The sequence below is a fragment of the Bison bison genome, unplaced genomic scaffold (assembly GCF_000754665.1).
Source record: "Bison bison bison isolate TAMUID 2011002044 unplaced genomic scaffold, Bison_UMD1.0 scf7180017864238, whole genome shotgun sequence".
NCBI classification, from domain to species: Eukaryota; Metazoa; Chordata; class Mammalia; order Artiodactyla; family Bovidae; genus Bison; species Bison bison.
The window spans coordinates 2,831,389-2,840,673 of record NW_011494810.1 but is presented as its reverse complement, the minus strand read 5'-3'; positions in this window follow the sequence as shown (position 1 = coordinate 2,840,673).

The window sequence follows — 9,285 nt, the reverse complement described above, 5'->3', positions numbered from 1 at the left end:
GCGCGCACGCTCGTGCGCACTTATGCTCTATCTTTTGGTCACTGAAGCATCTAAATAAAGAATTTCTCCCATGAGCCAGACTGCAACTCAACAGATCTGGGATTTGAATCATCTAGTATGTGTATCTTTACCCTTTGCCCTCACCCTGCTCAGACTTCCAGCACCCTAAGCAGTAATTTTAGGAGCGGGGACAGAAACAGGTATCCAAATTGCTTGGCAGCTCTGTAGAAGTCCTACAGAGTCCAGGTGCCCTAAATTCAATACAAGCTTATCTGCTCATGTACCTCCCGCTATCTTGGAGGGCCTCACAGAGGTCTTTAGAAGCTTTAAGCTGGGAATCTACTTTGTTTGAGATGATCGTGTGGCTGCTGTGTGAGAAGGAATTCAGGGGATCAGGAAAGGAGATGTACAGGGAGGCCAAAAGGGAAGCGGTGTCCAATTTGACTCTCTCCAGACTAACTCCTTCAGGGCAGAGACCTAGCGTCATTCATCTCCATTCCTCTGGTGGACAGAGTGGTTTGTCGTGCAGTGTTTGTTGAATGAAAGAATGAATGAATGAGGATGCATAAGAAGGGATGGGCTTCTCCTGCTCAGCTAATACGTAGCAGTAGGCTGGTGCCATGGGACTTGTCATTCTTGGAAAACCTTTTCCATGACCCAGAAATGAGCTGGGAAAGGAGTGCATGCGATGACTTCAGCAGCCTTCTTTGCTTCAGACAGCCAGATCTGAGGAAGGTGCCCAGGCGGCCTGAACTCCCATTCTTCACTCAGCAAATTATTCTTGGGAACCTGCTCTTCACCAACTGGGAAAGGTCCTACACAGCTCTCAGCTTCCAAAGCCTAACTGCCTTAGCAGTTTCCCCAGAGTCCTTCTACCCCAACCAAGATGTCATGATCAGCCCCACCTGCCAGGCAAGGAAGCAAAAGGCAGAGAGATGAGTGAGCTGCCAGAGTATGAGCCCTTGACATGCAGGATCCCTTAGTCAGGATTCAAGAGTCCTACCAGCTGTGTGCCCAGCCCTGTTGGCCTGGGGATGCAGGAATGAACATTCTCTTAGAGCCCTTGGGTAGCTCATACAGTCAAAGATCATTATGGTGATAGAGGGTTATACAGGATGCTCTGGGAATGCACAAAGTTAGTAGGCACTAACTCAGCCAAGGGTATGAAGACACTGAAGAAATTGGGAAACTAGCATTTGATCTCTATAACAACCTTTTGAGCTAGGAGATGATACTCCATTTTATAGAAAAAGAACAATGTTCAAAAAGGTATAGTGATTTGCCTAAGGTCTCACTGCTAAGAGCAAAATGGAGCATAGAATCTGGTTCTCTAGATTCCTTGTCTTTACAAACAAGGACCAGAGTGCTTCCCCCATGACCCCTGGGCCTGTCTCACTCATCTGGCAGGGCCACGGTCTCACAGAGTGAGTAGCCACTAGGCAGGGGCGGCAGCGGCACCATCAAAATGAGATTGGACGAGGCTCTGTGGTTATTTTATATTCCCATCCCCCTTTCCCTCTCATAATTTTACCCAAGATTCCTGGTGTATTAGACTCTAGTTGTAACTGTAAGAAACTTAAAGTGATTATCTAAAAAAGGAAATTTATTGAGTCTCCAAATGAAACAGCCTTGTACGGGGATGGCTAGATTCAGGTTCTGACACAGTTGTCTCACTCTGGTTTGCTCTGTGTGGCCTCTTGCCCTGGGCAGACTTTCTCCAGAAGGTGGACACAGCCTCTGGCAGCTTCAGGTTTATATCCTAATAGATTGGTAACTGCAGTGGAAAGAACATCTTTTTCTTGGTACCAGTAAAAAATGCTGGGATTGACTCATTAGCCCATCTGGATCTGTTCCCATCCCTAAACCAGTCGCTGCAGCTAGGGGAAGTGGTCGTCTGGGCACCTGGAAAGGAGTGAGTCCCACCTACAATGCACTGACAGAAAGAGAGAAAGATGTGCTTGCGTCAAAGAAGAAAGTGCAGAGCTCCCTCTGTCCCAAGGGAGAATAGTGGACGTGGAGGGCAAAAATAACTGTTGTCAGCCATATTCAAAGATTATCTTTACTTGATCATTGCTTTTCTAATGTTTTGAGATACAGCATACATTCAATAATGTGAGCCAAATTTTTTAGAGTACAATTTGATGAGGATGGTTGTATCCATATGGTCAGTCAGCCTCCAGATCAAGACAGAAAACATCACCAGTCCCCGGAGGCTGGCCTGGTTTCCCTTCCTAGTCAGTATCCCACAGAAGCAAACACTATCTTGACCTGCCTTACCATAGATTCATTTTGCTTGCCCTTCAATTTTATAAAAAGGGACTCGTCCGTGCATCCCTTGTGTTCAATATTATGTCTGTGAGATTCATCCATGTTATTGTGTGGATCAGAAGTTCATTAAAACAAAAAATTTATTTCATGCTGGATAGTAGTCCATTCTATGAATATACTGTAGTTTACCCATTCTACTGCTAATGGACAGTTGGGTTGGTTCTAGTTTTGAACTATTATAAATAAAGCCACTATAAAAAATTTTTCTGTGTCATTTGGTGTGCACATGCACGCATACATTCAGGAATAGAATTGCTGCATCGTGGGGTAGGTGCATGTTTAGCTGGACTAGACAATGCCAAATGCTTTCCAAAGTGGTTCTACCATCTTACATTCCCACCTGCAGTGTAGAGTCCCTGCTCCACATCCTTGTCAGCACTTGGTATTGTTCATCTTTCTAATTTTGACCATTCTGGTGGCACCCAGGAACTTGAACCCAAGAGTCTTATCTTTTCATCAATGATCCTTTTACTCTGAGCATCCCTGAAATCAGGTTTGAATTTCTGTAGCCTGGAATATTCTCCAGTGTGGCCCAGGACCTACCATACACAACCCAGCAGATAAACATTAGAGGGAACCCCTGCCCATGACTCCACTGGCCAAGGAAGCTCTCATGGAAGAAGGGTATCAGCCCTGGAGAGGCAGCCTAGTGAAGCAGCAAAGAACTCGGGCTCTGAGACTTCCCTGGGGGTCCCGTGGTTAAGACTTCGCTTCCACTGCAGAGGGCACAGATTTGATCCCTGGTTAGGTAAGATCCTGCCTGCCACATAACGTGGCCAAGGGGAAACAAAAAAACAAAAGTACCTATTAAGAGCTCAGGCTCCGGAATGGGTAAAATGTTAGTACTCACTTACCTTATAGGGTTATTTAAAGAATATATGTGTGCTAAGTCACTTCAGTCATGTATGACTCTTTGTGACCCTATGGATTGTAGCCTGCCAGGCTCTTCTGTACATGGGGTTCTCCAGGCAAGTATAATACTGGAGTGGGTTGTCATTCCCTTTTCCAAGGGATCTTCCCAACCCAGGGATTGAACCTGAGTCTCTTGAGTCTCCCGCATTGGCAGGCAGGTTCTTTACTACAAGTGCCACCTGGAAAGCCCAGAAGAATAGATACGTATGAAAAAATTACAGTGACTGACACATGATAGAAACTATGTGAATGATGACTACTGTTTCTACCATTGGCCAGAATTAAGCTCTGGGTCTCTCTGGGGAGGGAAGTCTATAGGCAGATGGCATCTGGCTCAGCCCCCTGTATTAAAACTCAGTGATTTATGAAATGTCAGAAACCTATTTCAATCTGATTGAGGGAGGAAGAAAAGGCAACATGCTGGCCAAAGATGATTCTCCCCTGGGTTCTAGCAAGAAGTCATCTTCCACTGATATGGGACCTCAACCTATCGCTGCACCCCAAGCCCTACAGCCAATGACATCTGAAGAGAAGGTGAAATGGAATCGTGCAGGTAAAGCTCTTAGCTCAGAACTGGATGCACCAACCACTCAATGCAGACACAAAATTGTGTATGTGCCAGGAGCTATATGATTCTGGATCCCTGGGTATTGGTCTGAACCCTGCCACCAGCTTCATGTGTCCTGAGGCCTTGATATTTTCTTGTGAAGTAGAAATTAGAAGAAATCAGAGTTCTCAACCAGAGTTTTAAAGAGGTCGTGATGGGCAGGGATGCTTCCAAGAAATAGTAAAAAAGAAAGCCCTTCCCTCACAACAGCCCCTGTCCGATGAGCTGTTCCAACCCCTAACCAGGCCTTCTGATGGGCACTCAATAGTGTCAAATAGGTAAAACAACTCCCTCTCACCATCTCTCCACCTAATGACCTGACCTACTCTGCCTTGTGTCAAGCCCACATTACAGACAGGGCAGACACAGCCCTGCTCTAGCACTCCCAAGCTTGCTGTTCTCCACAAATGCTGCTTCTATCCATCCAGGAGCTTCAAAACTGGGAAGAAATCTTACAGTTCTGTGAAAAGGTCAACTCTGTAGTGCAATGACCCCATTGGCCACTAGGTGGAGAAAGCTCCCTTTTTTGCTGGACAAAGTAGACCAGTCTCAGGACCTTTCAGTTCAGTTCAGTTCAGTCGCTCAGTCATGTCCGACTCTTTGCGACCCCATGAATCGCAGCACGCCAGGCCTCCCTGTCCATCACCAACTCCCGGAATTCACTGAGACTCACGTCCATCGAGTCAGTGATGCCATCCAGCCATCTCATCCTCTGTCGTCCCCTTCTCCTCCTGCCCCCAATCCCTCCCAGCATCGGAGTCTTTTTCAGTGAGTCAACTCTTCGCATGAGGTGGCCAAAGTACTGTTTGATTTAATGCCAGAGAGAACAGAATGACTTTTTCTGAGCCCCTGTATTTGATATTTCATTTAGCCCTCAAAACAATTTGAAAAGTTTCATTTTAACAGGAGAAATACAGAGGCAAACTCTTGCAAAGCTTACACAACTAAGACATAGTGTGCAGAGATATGACCCCCATGATCCCAAGTTTTAGCACACCTTACCATGTGTCCCCTGGGGGAGAACTCTCAGGGCTCTAATTTAGTCACTTGCCCGGGAGTACACCTGATGTCTAGCCTGCTCATCAGCCTTTTTTTAAAACTCTTCACTTGCGTGATGTCTCTGCTCCGTTCTTTGGACCCTGTGGTTCTGAGAGACTGACCCCACCCACTCCCTGGTTCCAGGGGTGAACCTGTGATCTAAACATGGGCAATCAGAATCATAAGTCTGGAGCTGTTAGTAGCCATCTTTGCCAATATATAAGGATAGTCTGCCTGATAATTAAGCCAACATAGGGTTTCCCTGGTGGCTCAGATGGTAAAGCATCTGCAATACGGGAGACCCAGTTTCAATCCCTGGGTCAGGAAGATCCCCTGGAGAAGGAAATGGCAACGCACTCCAGTACTCTTGCCTGGAAAATTCCATGGAGGGAGGAGCCTGGTAGGCTACAGTCCATGGGGTCACAAAGAGTCAGACATGACTGAGCGACTTCGCTTTCAGAGGAAAACAGAGCTGAGAGATAAGACGAGACTGATTTCTAATGAGCACCTGGATCCAACCATGCCTGAAGCTAATACTCTCAGGACTTTTTAGTTCTGAATCAATACATTCCTTTTCCCTTAAGTCAGTTTAAGTTGACTTTCTATCACTTCAACCAAGAGTGCCCCCTAATACATTTCTACTCATCCTGAGAAGATCACTGACCCTCAAGGCTAAGTTGCCTGCCTTTCTTTGCTCCCAGATGCCCTGTGCCTCCTCTAGTATTACTATTAATATTCTCTATTATGGTCAACTTCCCTGGTGGCTCAGACAGTAAAGAAACTGCCTGCAATGCTCGGAGACCCATGCTCAATCCCTGGATTGGGAAGATTCCCTGGAAAAGAGAATTACGACCCACTCCAGTATTCTTGCCCGGAGAATCCCATGGCCAGAGGAGCCTGACAGGCTACAGTCCATGGGGTGGCAAAGAGTTGGACATGACTGAGCGACTAACACTTTCATTTAAACTAGAAACTCTTTGAGGTCAGGAACTGGACCTTATGCATTACCCTGAGTCCCCAGTGCTTAGCATAGGACTGTGATTATCTTAATAACTGTTTTGTGATGAGTAAATTAATGGGTAAGTGAATATGGGCTCGTAGGGACCATTGCTGGAATTTTACACGAAGACTTCTTGAAGGAGCAGAGCCTCTAGTGATTATCAAGGTCAAAGGAACCAGGTTGCTGGGTGGGAAGAGAGTGAAAGGACATAGAAGTTATGGGGTGTAGTAGATTGTTACAATAATGACCTCTCAGGATTTTTTGGCCTCCTGGGTCTGAGCCCTTTTGCAAAGTGACTTTGTCACTCTAGGCATCAAGATGCATGCATGCATGCTAAGCTGCTTCAGTTGTGTCCAACTCTTTGCGAGTCAATGGACTGTCGCCCACCAGGCTTCTCTGTCCATGGGATTCTCCAGGCAAAAATACTGAGTGGGTTGTCATGTCCTCCTTTAGGGGATCTTCCTGACCCAGGGATTGAACTTGAGTCTCTTACATCTCCTGCATTCGCAGGCAGGTTCTTTACCATTAGTGCTACCTGGAAAACCCAGGCATCAAGATAGGAAGTCCATTTCACAATCCCTTGAATCTAGACTGACTTCGAGACTTGCTTTGCTCAGAGAATGTAGGAATGTGATATTGTGCAACTTTCAAGGCTAGGGCATAGGCCTTGAAGCTTCCACTCCCACCATGTTGAAAAGAAGTCTGGACTAGACCACATGGAGACAGAAGCCAGTAGCCAATTTCACATGCATGAAGGAGAACATCTTCGACTTCAATAGAATCACAAGGAATAATAATAATGTTTTAAATCACTATGTTTGGGGATGATTCATTGCACAGTAAAGGATCACAGAATCACCAAGTACAGTATGTATCCCTTGTTTTGGCTTCCTTGTATCTATTTACCGTTCTTCCTATGATAAGATTTTCCTGGAAAAGCCCCACCCTCAGCTCCTGTGGTCTGGGTGGGTCTGACTCTACCCTCCTGGATTCTGCTAGAAGCTTTGGGAAGGTCTTGAGCCCAGAGTTGTTGGTGACCTTCTTTGTTACTTCTTGGGGAGCATCTGCTGGAGAAAGGAGCCCTTGGGAAGAAAACAGGAAAGAGAATGAGTCCTGATCCAGCTGTTCCTGGAGACTGTCTGCCCCTGAACTTTAAAACACAAAGGCCAATCAATTCACTATTTTGTATAAACCAATTCAGTTCAGTCGCTCAGTCGTGTACAACTCTCTGCGACCCCATAGATTGCAGCACGCCAGGCTTCCCTCTCCATCACCAACTCCCAGAGCTTATGCAAACTCATTCATCAAGTTGGTGATGCCATCCAACCATCTCAACCTCTGTCCTCCCCTTCTCCTCCCACCTTCAATCTCAATAAGCTGATTAGAGTTGGGAAATCTGTTACTTGCACCTGAGGGCCAGGAAGTTGGCTAGGAGCTGAGCAGTTTCTGGCAGAGGGCTGTTAGTGTAGGAGAGAGCTCCCTGGAGTGTATTGGACAGTGAACTTATTTTTCCACAGGGCATCCTGTATGCCAGGATCCTGGAATGAGACACGATCTCTGTCCCAGAGGACCCAATGGGTACAAGTTATTCATTACAGTTGTGATAAAGTGCTGGGAAGGAAAACGACTGCAGCTAAAGCGTATAACTGGGGGACTGAGCCCAGGCTGGGGGAGGGGCAGGAAGGGCCTCCCTGAGGAAGCAAGCTTCAAACTAAGACTGGGAGGTTGGATAGGAACTAGGCTGGGGTGATGGGTAACAGGTGCAGGGGAGGGGGAGGGGATATTCCAGGCAGAGGGAACAGTGTGTGCCAAGGCCTTGAGGCAAGCATATGCTTGTCATCTGGAAGGAGGGAGACTATGTCACCATGTAAGGGGAGAGACTAGCAGGGCCAAGTCCCTCGGGGTGAGTCAAGATTTTCAGCAGAAAGCAGCAGAAATAAATTCCAGCTAGTTCAAATTCAAGAAACTACCAAGAGCGCTAAAGAGCTGGGCTTGAGGTATATACCCCTCTCACATCACAGAACGGGCTCAGAAAGGACACGGCTCTCCCCGCCTACGCTAAGCTCTGGACGCTGCTGCCTGTGCCAACAGCCCAGCCCGTCCTGACGCTGTGCCCAGGACCTCAGTCTTGTCACCACAGCCCCCACCAGAGAAAACTGCTCCTGGGCCTCCCCAACCCAACTTGTGGGCATCACTGGCTCTCTGGAGGAGATGGTGTGAACTGGAAGAGCCTGGGCCTTAGCTAGAAGAGAAACCTGGAGAGCAGCTAACATTTTTGGCAGAAAATGGGGGCATTTCCCAAACCTTAGAAAAGGGTTCAGACAACAAACACCAGAGTAGGATCTGGTCTTATAGTGGTTTTATTATAATCTTATAGTGATCTTATATAGCCATGCATGTTTTAAACTATTCCTCTCTTCAGGAATTCAAGTTTTAATTTCCTCTCCCCCACCCTACTCCCTTGGAGAAGGCAATGACACCCCACTGCAGTACTCTTGCCTGGAGAATCCCATGGACTGAGGAGTCTGGTGGGCTACAATCCATCGGGTCGCTAAGAGTCAGACACGACTGTGAGACTTCACTTTCATTTTCACTTTCACACTTCACTTTCACACATTGGAGAAGGAAATGGCAACCCACTCCAGTGTTCTTGCCAGGAGAATCCCAGGGATGGGGAAGCCTGGTGGGCTGCCGTCTCTGGGGTTGCACAGAGTTGGACACGACTGATATGACTTAGCAGCAGCAGCAGCAACCCCACTCCCTACCTTGAGTGGCCTCTACTGAGTGATTCAGTTCTGACAACTAGAATAATGTAGAAATGACCGAGTATGACTCTCGAGTAAATCATAAAAGACATGCAGTCAGTCTTTCTTGGATCACCAGCTATGAAGGAAACCAGCTAACATGTCCTGAGGACACTCAAGCAGCCCTGTGGAAAGGCTTGTGTGGAGAGAAGTGAAGGGCTCCTGTCAACAGCCAGCCAAATGTTTGTTATTTTAAGCCATTAGGTTTGGGAGTAATTTGTTATACAGTCATAGATAACTAATACAGGTCTTTATTCTAAAAGCAATGCGAAGCCACTGAATGGTTTTAAACAAATGGAAGCAGACACACGATGAATTTGCTGACATGTGAACAGATGAACAGTATGATCTAAGAGCGAACAGAGGGTGGGGGAACACAAAGGAGGGAGGAATAATTTCTCCTGGGGAATATATCTATTAAGAGCCTTTCGTATAAAGAGTTTGGGAGAAAACAAAAGTCAAATTAACTTAAGAAAAAAAGTATTTGGCTCATATAAATGGAAGGTTCGAAGAGGTAATGGCTGCAGGCATGGCTGGATCCAAGCACACTCCATCTCTTGGCCCTCTTGTTTCCTGTGTTGGCTTCACTAACAGGC